Source organism: Armigeres subalbatus, chromosome 1 (genome assembly GCF_024139115.2).
Source record: "Armigeres subalbatus isolate Guangzhou_Male chromosome 1, GZ_Asu_2, whole genome shotgun sequence".
NCBI classification, from domain to species: Eukaryota; Metazoa; Arthropoda; class Insecta; order Diptera; family Culicidae; genus Armigeres; species Armigeres subalbatus.
This window is the reverse complement of record NC_085139.1, coordinates 135,787,038-135,803,948: the sequence shown is the minus strand read 5'-3', so window position 1 is coordinate 135,803,948 and position 16,911 is coordinate 135,787,038. Positions and strand designations below refer to the sequence as shown.

The 16,911-nt window shown below is 34.3% G+C and overlaps 2 protein-coding genes across 4 annotated transcripts in view; one reads left to right on the top strand and one right to left on the bottom strand.

Moving 5' to 3' along the window:
* Positions 1-16,911, bottom strand: part of LOC134205169 (transcription factor IIIB 90 kDa subunit) — a 101,380-nt gene that overhangs the window by 32,854 nt on the left and 51,615 nt on the right. The gene's annotated exons all lie outside the window — the stretch shown is intronic.
* Positions 1-16,911, top strand: part of LOC134205167 (BTB/POZ domain-containing protein 6-B) — a 69,639-nt gene that overhangs the window by 11,719 nt on the left and 41,009 nt on the right. Inside the window, exon 1 of one of the 3 annotated variants that reach the window (XM_062680163.1) lies at positions 16,412-16,503. The exons of 1 other annotated variant lie outside the window; for it this stretch is intronic. The gene's annotated coding sequence lies outside the window, so the exon portion shown is untranslated. Of the gene's footprint in view, positions 1-16,411; positions 16,616-16,911 lie in introns of those variants that run through there. One more of the 3 variants, XM_062680162.1, reaches the window with a different exon arrangement.

Genomic DNA, 16,911 nt, shown 5'->3' with positions numbered 1-16,911 from the left:
TAAACACATCAAAATTACCAGAAATTAATTGCTTTTTATATTTTCCCATTTGATTATAGAAATTTTCATGTTTTTTTTCATGTAAATTTTTCGATTTCTACGAAAAAAATATTTTTGTTTTGTTGGACATATTGCCACTATTTATTGCCAAATGTGATTTGCTGACGGAAAATCTAATTTTTATTTCAATAGCCAAATAACAATTCCTCCAGTTCTAAATGAGGGAGTCAAACGCAAAGGGGTGTAAGTGACAAAAAGTTAGTTTTGAGAAAAATGGATGCCAAGTTTTTTGATATTTTTTCGCTTCATACAAATTGTATGAAAGTTCAAAAACTTACTAATTTTCTGTGAATTTTCACATTTTTTATAAACATCGTACAAGCTGTATCAACATATTGCCGCAAAGCTCGATAACCAAAGCATTTTTTGCTGTAATCAACTCAATTTTGAACAAAATATTACTTACACCCCTCTGCCTCTAACCCCCTCAAATAAAATCTTGGTCTCATAATTGTGATACAAAAATGTGAAGCTTGTTGAAGCATAATTTAACAAAAATATTTAAATGACTACAGCGCCACTAACGTTCTAGTACTTATGCTTCTACTATTGCAGAAAAATCTAAAAAAATGGTTTTTGTTTGGGTGGACCAAGAGTGTGAATGTTTAGGTGGACCGAGAAAAAAGATATAACTTGAAGGCTAGAAGGGCGCTAGAGCATAGGACAAAAGATCGAAGAGTCAAAAGGTCAAACCAAAAAAGTCTGAGTCAAAAGGTCGAAGGGACAAAGATCGAATCAAAAAATCTAAGTCAAAAATTCAAAGGACAAAAGGTCGAAGTTCAAAAAAGGTGGAAAGGTCAAAAGGTCGAAAGATAGAAATAACGGTTGTAGGACAAAAGGTCGAAAGTGAATAGGTTGGAAATCAACAAGTCGAAGGTCAAAAGGTCGAAGGGTCAAAAGGTGAGATAAGAGGTCGAAATTACAAAAAGAATTTTTCCTTCTCTTAATCATAAGCTTTTCTTTCGCGTTTCGTACATTTATATTTATTTGTGTTTCACCTGATTATATTTTATTGTTGAATGTTCCTTCTTTTAATCATAGGACTTTCTTTCGAGTTTTGCATATTTATATTAATTTTTGTTTCACCTGATAATATTTCATCGTTGATTTTTTCCTTCTTTTAATCATAGGCAGTGATTTCGAGTTTCGCATATTTATATTTATTGGTATTTCACCTGTTAATATTTCATTCTAAAATTTTACCTTTGTTCAAACATAGGGTATTTTTCAGAGGTTTATTGTTCAAAACAATATGTTCATCGAAGTGTTGCTATGCTTTATTTACATAAATATTAATTCCTAAAACTAGTTCTTCACTCATTTTCATCAAAATGATTATTCGATATATTAATTTTATTGGCTTAACATACCATTTTCTAATGATATTAATTTTATTTTTATGTGCTCAAAAGGCGATTAGATGGGGTAATTTAATATGGTTTTGTAATTTTTAATTGTTCAGATTTCAAAAAGTATTTCATGTCGATCAATAATATGAACATCAAGGCATGTTCAAATCTCGTTTATCATTAATTCTAAACCATAGAAAAACAACATTCTAAGAAGGGGCCCTCCTTAGCCGTGAGGTAAGACGCGCGGCTACAAAGCAAGACCATGCTGAGGGTGGCTGGGTTCGATTCGACTTCCCTGGGCATAAAAGTATCATCGTGTTAGCCTCATGATATACGAATGCAAAAATGTTAACCTGGCTTAGAAACCTCGCAGTTAATAACTGTGAAAGTGCTTAATGAACACTAAGCTGCGATACGGCTCTGTCCCAGTGTGGGGATGTAAAATAGCCAAATTTTGCGTTACGTACTTTATGGATCTTCCCTTATGTGCAAAGTACACTTTTGTCTGAGATATATTGCGAAGGAAGGCCCCACAGGGTGGTCAGTGGATATTGGATTTCAAATTCCCGGTTTTCTCCGGATATTTTGGAAAATTTCTCGATACAGAAAAATTTAACTGAAAAAACGCGGGTATCAAATGGGTATGGGTCTCACAATTTATGAAATTGTTTCGGAAGCATGATCGTATGTGGAATTAGGCAGTTCGATGGTTTGACATCTGACTCAATGGGGTCGCTCATTTATAAGAAACCCTGGCTGTCTTATTTTTCTCCAATGGTTTTACATGAAACCTGAAACTTGGCCTACTTTTCAACAATTCTATTAGTATATTCACAGTAAATCAATTGAAAACATTTCTAGGCCGATCAAATGCTTATCTATCTGTCTTGTATGGTGAGCACAAAGGATACTCTATACCCAGAGAGTTGAGCACATTTCCCAATCGAAGGCATCTTAGATCGAGAATCGGACTTGGCATCTGCGGATTGGTAATCCTACAAGGATATCTGGGGACATTGGCATCATAGATTTAAAAAATCCAACCCATCCAGAAACATATTTTCGTGGAACCTAAATTTTCTAGATTCGATATTCTGAAACCACAAGTGTTCTTCAGCTCAATGCGGGCTCGTCCTTATTCGATATTGAAGATCGATATCTTTAATAAGGGGCCGTCCAGAAACCACGTGGTCATATATGGGGGGAGGGGGGGGTTTGGAAAATGACCACGATAAGCCACATGGGGGGAGGGGGGGTGTTGCTCTCGAACCACGTGGTTTTTTTTTACACGAAAAACTTTTGGTGAATAACAATAGCGGTGTAAAAAATACAAATCATTAAAATTCATTGATTATTAAACGCAAAGCGCATCTAAGGGCCGATGCCCCCGTAGCGTCTTTTCAACTCACCGTTAAAAAGACGTAGGTGTGCATCGAGAAATATCGATAACGCAGCGTCGGTCGCAACGCCGATGCATATCTGCATTATTTGACCATCTCAGCCTAAGATCCTATATCCATACAAAAATAAGCAAAAAAGCAAGTTGCCATTCAGTTTCAATTTCCACAAAAAAAATTTGGAAAGGAAAAATGGAAAAATATTTTTAAAAAATTCCGCCGCAGATGGTTTTTGGCATCACGCCGCCGACACTTTTGCATCAGCGGATTGCAGCTCCGATTTTGAAAAATGTTCATGTTTTAACAATAATCCAAGAAAAAATCTCAAGAAGAAAAATTCAAAAGAATTTCTTGTGGATATTCAGGAAAAATCAAGTAAAGAAACTTCCTGTAAAAACTTTGACATTACTTCATACAATCCTGATAAAGTGCTGGCATTCAGAATTTTTTTTTGAACAATTCTCTCTGAAAAATTTTGCTTGGAAATTTTGCTACAAATTGATAATGAAAAAAAAAACAAAACATCTCCAGTGTAAATTCCGAAAAAAAATTCCTTAAAACTCCGAAAAAAAATCCATGTGAATTCTGTCTGAAAATTAAAAACAGTCCCGTGGGAAATACATATAATTTTCGGTGGAAAAACATTCTAATGAATTTCTTCGACAAGATCTTCCGAATCTTCACCAGAAACTCTTCTTCATTTACAAAAGAAGTTTTTCGAACAATTTAAGGAGTGCACTTCAAAATGTTCAGTCTCCAGTCAGCCTTGCGAGGATTGCCAATCCGGAGATGACGAGTTCGATTCTCATTCCTGTCTAGGATGTTTTCGGGTGGGAAACATTCTCGACACCCTAGGTATAGTGTATCCATCGTACTTGCTACACAAAATATATAATCGTGCAATGACTGGCATATAAAAGCTTTCAATTTATAACTGAGGAAATGCTAATAGAATATACTAAGTTGAAAAGCAGATCAACTTCCAGTTGGAATATGGAACCAATGCCACATGAAACACTTCGATATTCCCGTTGATTTTTTTTTTCAATTTTGGAATTTTTAAATGAAAATTTTTCGGAATACTTTTTACGCTCTTTGTGAATTCTATTAATTTTTTTTAAATTTTCCAAATATTTTTTTATTCGAGGCATTATTTAGAATTTCCACGGAAGACTCTATGGGTTATCTTCAAAAAATTCTTTGGATTTTCAAAGAATAAATCTTTAGAATTCTCATGGTTCATGGTTCATGTTTTTTGAATTTGTACCAGAAATCATTTCAAAATTTCATCGGGAATTCATTCTTTTTCGGGATGTCATTTTGATTTCTTTGTAGGTTCAGCTAAACATTGCTTTAAATCTTTACCATGCAAAGATGCACAGGAAATGATTTAGAAAGTTTAAGTAATTTTCACATCAGAAAATCTTTAAAATTTTGATTTAATTTTTTAAGGAATTCCTACTGGAAATGCTTCAAAAGTACAACCTTTACAAGTACTACAAAAGTACAATTTTTTCGTTATTTCCACTTGTAAAAACTTGTAAAAAATTTCCACTTGTTTCAGATGAACTTTTTTCGATTTTCTACTGGAAAATCTTAGGAATTTCCATCGGAAATATTTTAGCATATTCCGAATAATTTCTTTTGGAAATTAAAAAAAACTGCTGAAAATTTCTAAGAATTTCTTTTGGAAAACGAAAAAAAAATCATTGGAAATTTAGAAGAATTTCCTTTGAAGATTCATTAAAGTTGCCCAGGATTTTGAAAAAAATCTTTAGAGATTCTGTAAAAATGTAAGCTGGATTCTTTTTCTAATTTACACTTGAAATTCTTCGGAATTTGATGTTTATTGGAATTTTCATCGTAAATATGCATTTCGGATCCTTCTACGGATTCTTCTAGTTCTTCAAAATTTCTACCGAACATTTTTCGGAACTCTTCCACAGAATTTCGAAAAGAAATGTCGTTGAAATTCTAAAGATTTTCCGGGAGACTCCGAAGAACTTCTTATCAATATTCCGAAGGGTTTCCCTTGCAACTCCAGAATAATTATTAATCCAAGCAACAAATCTCAACCCTTTCAGGAATGATGGGTCATATATGCCCAGCGTTTTAGATTGTCTATAACATCACAAAAGAGAACTAGGCCACCATTTTCTTCAGCAAAATTGTTCTCCTAGATATTGGCTTTACAGAAAAAATAAGGGAGCTCAAATTTGACTGACCATGAAAACTCAGATATCCGAAACCTTGGGAAGATTTCGATTCTAAGAGCATGTAAATAAAGTTTAAATGTTTGAATCATTCTGAACAGATGGGTGGTCAGATAAGATGGGCCAGTTAAGCCAGTGATTAATAATCTACCAGATCAATCAAGACATTTGCAATGTTCTCATCATCGGTATACACCCAGGTTTTTTTTTACACGGTTGGAATTCATTAATTTCTCGGTAAACCTGAACTTTCACTGCTTTTTAAATACCCCCTGAATTTTCTTTGATTTTTTGTGAATTTTTTGGTGGGGTTAACTCATTGTTTCGTTGACGCTGAAGGTCTCAAACGACTAAAACCAAACCGTGTAAAAAAAACCTGGGTGTATACCCTATCCGATGAAATAAGCATATGATTCTAATTTCCATTAACATGAGATCCAAGAGACAAGGTATCCAAAATTATCTTGAGTCAACATCAAGTTGCACAAAGAAAATGAGGATTGCAGGGCTGGTAGCGATGAATGCCGTTCAAAATAGTGACTTTAGTGACCAACGATGACGAAAAAGTGACCAAATAGTGACTTTCAATTGCAGAAAAAGTGACCAAATAGTGACTTTTGTATGAACTTGGGTATAGAGCTACAAGTTGAAAACTAGTGTTTTATTTTTGAAATCCTTATCTAGAATGGTATCAGAAATCAAGAAAATACTAAAATAGGCAAGAGGCCAGTGACACTCTCATAAGTACCACGGAGTTGGATATTGAGGATGGTATTCGTTGGATCAGCCAGAAGCTAGGAATGTGACCATGGTACCTCATATTAGGTAATACACCACGGGTAGGTTTCTACCCGGCGTCACGGAAACGGGTAGTGAGTTACAAGTGGTGTTACAAAATTATGTTGATAACTACCATTATTGTTGTTTGATATGAGCTCAAAGTGTTCTGTATAAAAGCCGAAGAATGATATAAAATCATCTAATTGCTTCCTAGACGGTGAACTATTTGGACTCTCAAAGCTTATACATTTTTGGTAGGACAATTTATTTGAAAAATATAAAGTAATTAAAATAATGAAGAAATTTCAAAAATACGATTTGACCTGTAATTAAACTATGGTTTAATAACAAATTTAAATGAAGTTTTTGAGCTCGACGTGGCATTATGAGGAAAATTTAGAAAATCCAATAAAACCATGGTCTCTTTATTAGAAATCCATAAATTTTAATAAACTATAATTTCAAAATAGCAGACTACAGTATGCTTATTTTTTTGTTTATATGCTCTTTGCATTCAACTAGCAGTAAAGTATTACCCCTGGCGGGGTCAGTTATTGTTATTTGATAGAACACCACTTGGCGCAAGTACAGTGCCTTTGTGAACTACAACGTACTTGCGACGAGTGGTGCCCCCCAAGTTCAAGAGTAAAATCTGCTGTGTGTATGATCTTTCTTATGTTAATCTTTATTGTGTACTTTATTTATTTTCTTCGACTATATAAACTTGGCATCGGATAATATTAAAGTCCCCAGATAATGTTTTGTAATATCAAATGGAGCGGATTCAATATATACGGAATACAATGCCATTGATTTATTTCTCGATACCGTCGTCGGTGGTGACAATGGGTCTGGGGGTGAGAAAGGGTCAGCGCCCTTACCGACAGAGTGGAGGTCAGATAACAAAATCGTCTAAAAAAGGTCTCTTATAATTCAGTTTTATTGTCCTCAGATACATTAAATCACTTCTACAAGCATTCTATGTAGTTGGAACAGTGGCCCATTCTCACCTCCATTTGACTAATTGTCATCCCCGGCGGCGGTAGCTTTTTAAATCCAAAAAAATCGTTTGTTTCTTATGGATCGGTGTATATCCAAGTTTCACTCTTTCTTGGAAACCAAACATAATTTATGTGAGCTTTGTCGCTCAAAACCATGACTATTTAATTTTTTTTGTCTAACTATATTTTACGATTGCGTGAGGATGCGTGAAATATGTTTTGTGGAGCTTATTAAGGAAATTTATTTTTAATCTTTTTCAAGGAAACACCAATTTTTCCAACACTGACAATTTTGTTGCTTGGATGGGTTTGGAATAAAAAGTTTTATTTGTAAAACATATTATAGTAAAAATGGCAGAAAAAAGTTAGCAATCAAAATCATGATTAAAGATCACTTGAAAACGACTTCTGATTGAATCATGCCTAAAAACGTTTCACATACCCTCACTATTGATACCTATATTGATTTTCATCATGGAAATCATTAAAATCCAAGAAAAATACAATTATACGTGAACATTTTTTCATGCACTTTTGCGATAAAACTAACATCTACATTATGGTTAAGTTTTGACAGCCAGCATTGCTTACAAGTAAGGTACCCCGGGGCAAGTGAAAATACGGGGTAAGTGGATTCTATAGCTGCCGATGAATCGATGAGCGTTTTTAATGGTAACAATGTTCTAGAAAGATGAAGCAGAACTACCAACTATCAACAGAACGTAGACGAATTCACCCGACACAAAAATATTTGGAATCAAACCCATTTGAGTCATCATGCTAATGCTATTGCTTGATCATGACTTTAAACTACCGAGAAAAACCATTACTGTTATTTTGATTCAATGGATTTCCAACAGTATAGTCATTTCTCAATTTTTCATTGACGTGGAAGGCGAAAAGTTTGAGCAATTAAATTATTGTGTGACATTGAAAACGATTTAAAATTTTTAATTAAAGCCGAAATTTGCAATTTTTAATTGCCATTAAGTTTTAACATACATGGGGCAAGTGGGACATATTTGAACAGCATTTTCGATAGAACAATTTTAACTGTTTTTAGATTAAATTAATGATTTCGTGTGTGTTACTTCTACGTGAAGTTAAACGATTTACAATGATATGGAAATGCTAATATCATCTTCCAAACTTGGACGTACATGTTCATGATAGCATTAGAGGCGAAAGTATAGAATTGATAGTTCCGTTAGGATACGGCAGGCATGAAGAATGTTTTTATAGAAGTCGATTTGAAAGCGAGCGGAGGGCAATATTTGTGATGGCACATATCGCACGACCTTCCTTCTGCCAAGCTCCCGTATGAAGGGGACCCCTTTCCATATCATTGTTTTTAGATATTAGTCTAGTCAAAAATAACTTCGACATTCATATTCCATATGGCTTTGAATCAGATGCGGTTTGATATCGTTGGTTTCGTTGTTAAAAAGTATTGTACAGTTCATTAACAGATGTGTATTTTACATTCTAAAAATTATCTCCCGAATGAAAAAGAGCAATGGTTATAACTATACGATATTTTTCCGTTTACAGTGCAAATAATTTATTTAATCTACAATAGGTCAGCAGGTTTTGTTTTGTGTTTTATTACTTTTAAACTTTGCATCAGATTTACAGACTTTCAGATAAATAAAGTGCTTAACACATTAATTGGCAATTTTGTTCTATTACAAATTTCGAACATTGCGCATTTACTGAATAAAAATGTTTCTTTGGAAGTACTAATTTATGTAGAAGTTCGTGTTCAAAACAGAGAAATATTAATTCGAATGGTGAAGAAAGATTTGGTTATCTTTTCCACCTAAAACATTTTGTACACAAGCTAATGGAAAGCAAGACAAAAGACAATTAAACAGTAAGTCGGGCATTGTCTTGTTTTCATTATAACATTATAATCCCTTTCTTGTTAAAATTTCAAAAGTCCGACAAGCAACCAACCTCCATCCATGATCTGAAAATACTACGACTCAGAAATAATATGAACATTCATATCCCTTTAATTAGTTTCGTTCGATAGCAGAATAAGTCCCACCTGCCCCGTTTGAAGGGGTAAGTGGGTCCTACAGGTGAACTTATTTCTTTCACTATCAATATTTTTAGTAATTGAATAAATGACTTCCAACACGTCTACACTTCAACAACGGAAGCATATAATGATGTATCTGTGGTTGATGATCTGAAATACCCTGTTTTCTAAGTATGAATTAACAATTTCGCTGAACTCGCGTTTGTTTAGGTCCCACTTGCCCCGGGGTACCTTAAACAATATTGTTTCAAAAGTCCTATGGCAAATTAATATTACTATTTAAGAATATAAAAACGAAACATAATTGGATTTTGGCGTTGAGAAACATCTAACCTCATTGTCATGTGATGAAACTGAGGATGTCCACTATCTTCTGGTTCCAATACTTCTTAATTCTGTACTCTATAAATACTCGAAGTCAGCCTTTCGCATTTTAACAAATTCCATTCGTGAAGAAAAAGATCAAAGTTGACATGAATCGGAAATAATCTCACAATTTTCACAACATACTTGGAACTTCTTTGGTGCATATTTCCCAATTTAATGTATTGCTACCAGATTTGGCTGATAATAATAATAATAGGTACAAATGATTTTTATTTTAAACTTTTTTACAATAGACAATGCAAAAATAGTGACTTTAGTGACGATTTTCCGAAAAATAGTGACTTTAGTGACTTTTGGATACAAATAGTGACTTTTTAGTGACTAGGCTCAAAATAGTGACCAAATCACTAAAAAGTGACTCGCTACCAGGCCTGGGATTGTTCGCAAACTATTTTTGTAGGATCTTAGAAGCACTGGGTTCACGGACTTGAATGATCAAGTAATTCAAACATTACGACTTCCAGGACGTTTTGTATAACCTAAAAAGTCTGTAGTGGCTTGAATAAATATTATAATTGAAGTCATATCAACCCAATGGACCTACTGGGATATTATATCATACATCATTCATAAGTTGGTTAATTAGATAAATCGAATGATCCGAACTCCAAAATAATAATTGGTCTATAATACATTCATTCCTCTATGAGTCACTCATGTAAGGACCATTGACTGAAGCATATTCGAGGTGTGGAATAGAAGTTCCTTAGGAAATTATTCGAAAGAACCATCAGAGGCTTCCACGAGTGGATATCAAAATAAAATTTCAATGAAGAATTAGAAATTTTGAGAGAGCCAGCTCTGGATTGAAGATCTCTTTAGTAGAGAAAAAATAGAAATTTTCCATAATAAAATAGGAAATTGCCAATAAAGAACAATAATACACACAGCAATAATAAATTTATTTATTTATTTATACAAAATTTTCATGAATAAATCAATATTAGCAATGAACAAAAAAAAAAAGATTTTATAATTATTTATTTCTAATATTGATGAAATACTGAAATACTGAAAACAATACTGAAATTTCTACAGGAATGCTACTCAAAAGAAATAACAGTAGGAGGTTTTATTTGCATCTCTAAGATTACATATTAACTTTGTGATTCTCTGATAAACTTTTCGTTGTAGGAGTTCAGTTCAGATGCTTCGCTGAGGTTAATATCTTAAGAATTTCCAGTAGCTCCAGAGCTATGGATGGTCCCAAATACTCTATAGAATCTATAGGGATATTCAGTGATGAACCTTATAGTTATTTAAAAAAAACACTAATGAAAAAATTGAAAAAAAATTAAAAATATAGGGATATTTAGGAAAATTTCTAAACCATTATAAATTTTTCTCGCGAGTCCACATTTTTTTTGTATCCTCCTGATGCATTGAAGGTGTGCGAGTTCTTGATATCCTAATACCTGATACACATTACAACATGATAACATCATCAAAATTTTCTCCAACTCCATGAAAATTTATAATTTCCATGCTGGGTTTAGTTTGATTTTGACTCAATTGAAATTGTCCATCTTCAAAATTGATCGGATTAACCATATGTTTTAGTTACATAAGGTTTTTTCTTTAATTTTTGTACTTGAAAAAAACCACGTGGTCATAAGGGGGGGAGGGGGGGTCTGCCAAAGGACCACGATAGGCCACAGGGGGGAGGGGGGGTTGAAAATCTTCAAAATAATGACCACGTGGTTTCTGGATGGCCCCTAAGAGTAAGAGAGGTAAAATCTAATTAATCACTTTGCTGGTCTATCGTTTCGATGGCAAACCTTCCTGAAGGCCCATCAGCTTATAAAAGCATGCTTCCGGAATAGTTTAAAAAAATGTTGATCCTTATCCAGTTTTCCGCGAGCGATAACGGCTGCCAACTAGCCTCTGGATATTTTCAAATTTGACGTTCCTGGAAGTCAACCACCCCCACTGCCCTGAGCATTTTGAACAATGTGGTAAATAAAAAGCTGTGGATGCAATAGATCCACACTTTCTTATTTGCTGTATTGCTCAGACTGCTCATTCTCCCTTCTTTCTTCTTCCTTTTTCTATTTTATCTTTTCCTTCTTTCCATCTTCTTCCTTGAAACTTCCCTCTTCTCACTTCTCGCATCTCACTTCATCACTTTTCACTTCTCACTTCTTACTTCTGTGAGGACTTCTCACAATGATATCCCGATTTTATCATTCCCTTGGTGAATTTTGTGTTTTTTTTTTTAACTTTATTAAAGTGATTTTTCAGTATTTTATATAGTTCATCACTATGAATTTTGGGGTGATAAAATAGGGAATGTGACAAAATCGAATTTTTTTATTTTCATTTTTTAATCCATTTCACAAATTTGAATCAGTTTATACATTGGAAAGGTAGAATGCGTGAACGGTACCCGTTATTTCTTGTCAAAAAGACTTTAAAAAAATAAAAAGAAAGACCAAAATTTTCAAATTTTTTTGGGGTGACAAAATGGGTCAAAAACGTGGCAAAAGCGGGAATTCACTTTTCCCTTTTCTCTATCCACTTCCCACTATTCACTCCTCACTTGTTATTCGACCTAATGACCCTTCGGCCTAATGCCCGTCCGACCTAATGGTCATTCGGCATAATGACCCAGTGTTGGCCCCACCTTCTAGGAAAAACCTTTTTTTTTTGTTTCTTTATTAAGGAGACTTTCAGCCCGAGGCTGGCTCGTCTCCGATATAAGAAAAACCTGTTTCCGAAACAATTCCAAGAGTTTTGATGCCAAGGTCTCTTCTAAATGATTTTGTGGCCACTTTAGGCCACACGGAAACCTGTTACAAGATGACCGTTCCGGTTGTCATGCATCCTACGGTCTCAGCTACTTGGAAACATGTTTCCGAAGTAATTCCAAGAATGATGATACCCATATTTGTCAGGATTTCTTCTAAATTAGTTTGAGGCCACTTTATGCCCCACAGAAACCTGTTCCAGGATGACCGGTCCGGTTGATATACATGATATACGTTTGGAAAACATGTTTCCGGAATAATTCCAAGAACTGTAATACCTAAATTGCCAGGGTTTCTTCTAAATGAGTTTGTGGCCACTTTATGCCCTCCGGGAACCTGTGCCAGCATGACTATTGCGATTGATATCCATCCCATGGTCTCAATTATATGGAAAACATGTTTCCGAAACAATTCCAAGAATTTTGATACCCATATTGCCAGGGTTTCTTGTAAATGAGTTTGTGGTCACTTTAGGCCCTCCTAGAACCTGTTTCAGCATGACTTTTCTGTTTACAATGTTATGAAAACTCATATGTGAATATGTACGTTATGTGTACTGTACAGTACTACAGTACTGTAGGGTCATGGGTTCGAGTCCCATCGAAGGGAAAGTGGTTACCTCCAATACATTTTCCAAATCAATATCTTCCACATAACGTACATATTCACATATGAGTTTTCATAACATTGTAAATTAACGTCCAAGTCGGGTGGTTTAATCCCCGGAAATAGGCAATTACCTTTGATTGAACTGACTTTTCTGGTTGATATCCATTCTATGGTCTAAACTATATGGAAAACATGTTTCCGAAACAATTCCAAGAATGTTGATACCCATATTGTCAGGGTTTCTTCTAAATGAGGCCACTATAGGAGCCACGGGAGCCTATTCCGGGATGTCCGTTCCGAGACCAAGTCATCAGGTGGTCCTAATAATAATCATATTTTTGTTTCGTGGTCTTTTTGAGACATGGTCTACCAAATCCGAAATTCCGGTAACCAGGTAATCCGAATCGGTTCTATGTGGCATCGGAGGGAGGACGAATTTCTGAATCCATAGCAAATGAAATCGTCCAAATCGGTAGAAAACTGACAAAGTTATGGTCATGCCAAAACCGTGGGTACCCGGCTACTCTGTCGGTACGTTACGGGATAAAATATTCAGAAGCCCTTTCTCTTACTGGATTTTCATTTTGATACCACCCAAACCTAAATTTTGCCGAGTTTGAAGATGTCATGGAGTTTTAATTTCCCGCGATGTTTTTATAACCCTAAAATAATTTCACTTGAAAACGAAAAAGGTATCCGGGTACCATATCGCTAACATAAGGGGAAGGTGTTTTTTAGCTTTTTTAATGGCTTTGGAAATGTTCCAAATCCAATAATTAAAAAAAATCAAAGGAATGCAAAATATATTTTTTTGGACAAATCGGATCGGGATCGATTGAAATAATTAAAAATTAATGAAAGTAAACTAATTTTCTATTAAATTATTTGACTTTTTAGTATACACGAAACATTTTAAGCTCTAAAATAGAATGGAACGAGTCTACAGATTCTCTCGTGATGTTTGAGATTGCTGCACTATTTTTCACAAAGAGACAAATACAGATTTTAAAACTTTTCCCGGTGGTTATTACAATTCCACCATTTTCCCGACATTTTTCCGGTGATTTTCAATTCCCGTTTTTTTTTCGGTTCTCCCGGTTTTTCCGGTTCGCTGGTCACCCTGGAACCATCTTCAGAAGGAAATACACTGGTGGAAGTGTAAAGTCGAATCGAATCGCTACGTATCGAGATTTTGAGCTGAAAACATGGCGAAAATGTAAGGAAATCATGCGTGTCTTTATACTTGTTTCCGGCGTTAAATCCTAAAATCTTAAAATCTTGAAGGAGCTTCCCTAAGGGAAGATCCATTAATTACGTAATGCAAAAATTGGGCATTTTCGACCCCCCTACTTTCTATGTCACACTTTTTGTATGAAACATCTGAAAATTTTGTATGAATCGTCACACTTCGCTTAACCCCCCCTCCCCCTCTAAGCGTTACGTAATTTATGGACGCTCCCTAAAGAAGTTTCTGTAAAAAAATCCTGACTTTAATCAAAAATCTAAAGTAATTTTGATGAATAAAGAAAAAAAAGAAAGAAAGAAACTTTGGAAATATTCAGAATATCTGAAAAATAATGAAGAACAGAGTGAAGAACTGATTTACATATCAAAACTCACATTAATAAAGGGAAAAAATGAAGAAACTGAAGAAATTGTGACAAAACTTATGGAAAGACTGCTCTTGCGGAGGAACGTTTTTTTTACAGAAAGCTTTAACCCTCTAGTGTTCAAGACCGCCTTTAGACGGGGTACTTTGATTATTTATTTGTAATTTTCAATTGATCAGATTTCGAAAAGTTTTTGATGTTGATCAATAATATAAACATGAATGCATGTTTAAATGTGGTTTAAAGTCAATTTATAAAGCTCTTCATATTTATGAAAAAAAATATTGAAAATGGAGTAAAATTTTGTTTTTCGTGTTTTCGCTCATATACCTTTTTACAACTAACCTAATTCAATAGAAGTTTGTGGTGAATATTCAACTCTAAAATATTTATCCAACTCGTTACACGGAAAATAAAAAGTTGACACTGAAAATTAAAAAATTACAAGAAGTCAGCATTGGATAGGAATTTTCAAACTCTAAATATGTTGAAAAATCAAAAAAGATTAATAGATTCAAGAAACTATTTGATTGGATAAAAAACTTGAAAAACAAAATTCTAAAAAATCAAAGTGTGAAATTGATAAAATCGCGAATTAAAAAAAATTAATGCCCAAACCGTGTTTAGATCGATTTTAGAAAGCAAAATAGTGATTTTGAGCGATAACAAAAATTTGGGTTGTAGAGGGTTAAAGAATAATTTTGAATAATTTTTGGAACTACAAGAAAAAAATATTTTGGAAATCCTCGAGAATATTAAATGTAGTGCATAGCGTTTGGAGTTCCTTCAGAAATAATGCATGGATGTTATGGATGAATCAATTGAAGACATGCATTAGCATGAGACCATGAGAGCATGAGAGTGATTAACTCTCAAATTTTAGAAAAAATATTCTAATAAAGGATTAAAAAGGATAACAAATTAATGAGCTAAATAGGGGTTGAAAATGGGCTACTGTTTCAATAATTTAAAATGTCTGTAAAATGGAATCAATGTATCTGAGACAAGAAAACTAAAATATAATAAATCTTTTCACTACAGACTATCCATGAGAACGAATGCTCAATTACACACTCAGTCTCGAAATTGTACAACGAATCAAATGAATGTTGGTAAGCTATCCATTTTCGATGTACACGCTTCGGAAGATCATATGATTTCGGACGCCTGCCACATCCTATAGGTCATTTAGGTAGGAAAAGATTGTTAGTATGACTCTCGTTGCTACTAGAGGACGAGTATACCTCTGCATATCCACGATTGTCTTGGGATAGGGCATTATGATTGTTACAAAGAAAATTTTATATGGCAATGCGATCTATGGGATAGGATATATTGTCGATGCAGAAAAACAAGAACATGTATAAACTTGTCTCAATGACAACCTGCAAACGCAATATAAATATTTGAAGCTTCTAAAAGGTTACTGAACTAGGCTTGATATAAAGCTCGTCATTTTCGTAATTTGAAACATTCTGTACATGTTTTTGCTCTCTAGCAATTCTGTACGTATTTTAAAAAAGTCGCGTAACATTAAATGTGCCAACTAAAACACTCAATCGAACCACGCGAGATATTAAATGCATATTGAGCAGTGCAGAGCAGAAATTAGATCAAAGGCATATTCTGTGATCAAAACCAAAGATGAAAACAATTACGGCATTAGAGGGGTGTGCCGGAGCGCAATAACCTGCTGAGAATACCTGCCGATACCCTATTGGTAACTTTCACAGTAAATTATTTTAAATGTCGCTACGTGAATCTCATTGGAGGTTCCCTTATCAAATGATTTGAAGTTATGTTACATGTTTTGGAATTTCATCTAGGAAGGAAACGCACATATAATATGTTCCAATTCTAAGAGAAGAACTCCAACATTCTTTCCTGAACTTCTCTGAAAGTATGTAAATGTAATGAACACATGTCATGCTGCCAATTCGCGAACAAAATGTCATACTGTCAAGTGCGAATTTGCTACTATTACTAGCCATCCATTGGTATCAGGTCAGCTGATTGTTCTAATATTTAAAAATGCTCCACCAATTATCTTTCAATTGAACACCGTGAATGATAGCCAATTTTGTCCGAACTACACATTCATTTGCTATTCAAACGTAAGCGGTGATGATAAACAATAAGCCACCACAAGTTAGTCGTAACTGAGTGAAGAGCTAGTCTTTCCCAAACAGTCAATCGTGGGAGACGTGTTTCATTCAACAGTAGAAGAAAAACAACTCTGTGTTCTGCAGCCGATCGACGTATAAAAACCGCATCGAATACACACTGGTGCGCGTAAAGTTCTGGTACGTGCTTACAAAACGTTTGTGTCGTGCTCGTTTTATACAGTCGATCAGGGTAGTCCGACTCTACTGAATTATAGCTTGAATACCTAGATTAGAATATGGATTCACTGAGGTAATTTTAAATTAATTAATATATTAGAAACCATCCATACAGAACACATTAAGGTAGGGTTACTGTTACTGTTCTTCACCTCAGAACTTCTATATTTTTTGATAGAATTATTATATATAAGAAGAATTAAAGGCAGTTACAATTTAAGTTTCTTAGTTTTGTGATTGTTTTAACACATTCATGTTTCATTTCTTTCTTTGAAGATGTGATAAGTTCGTTTGGGTAAGCTGGAACAATTCCCTTTATTATTTTATATTCAATATCATTCTTTCATAAAATCATAGTCTGATTTGAGC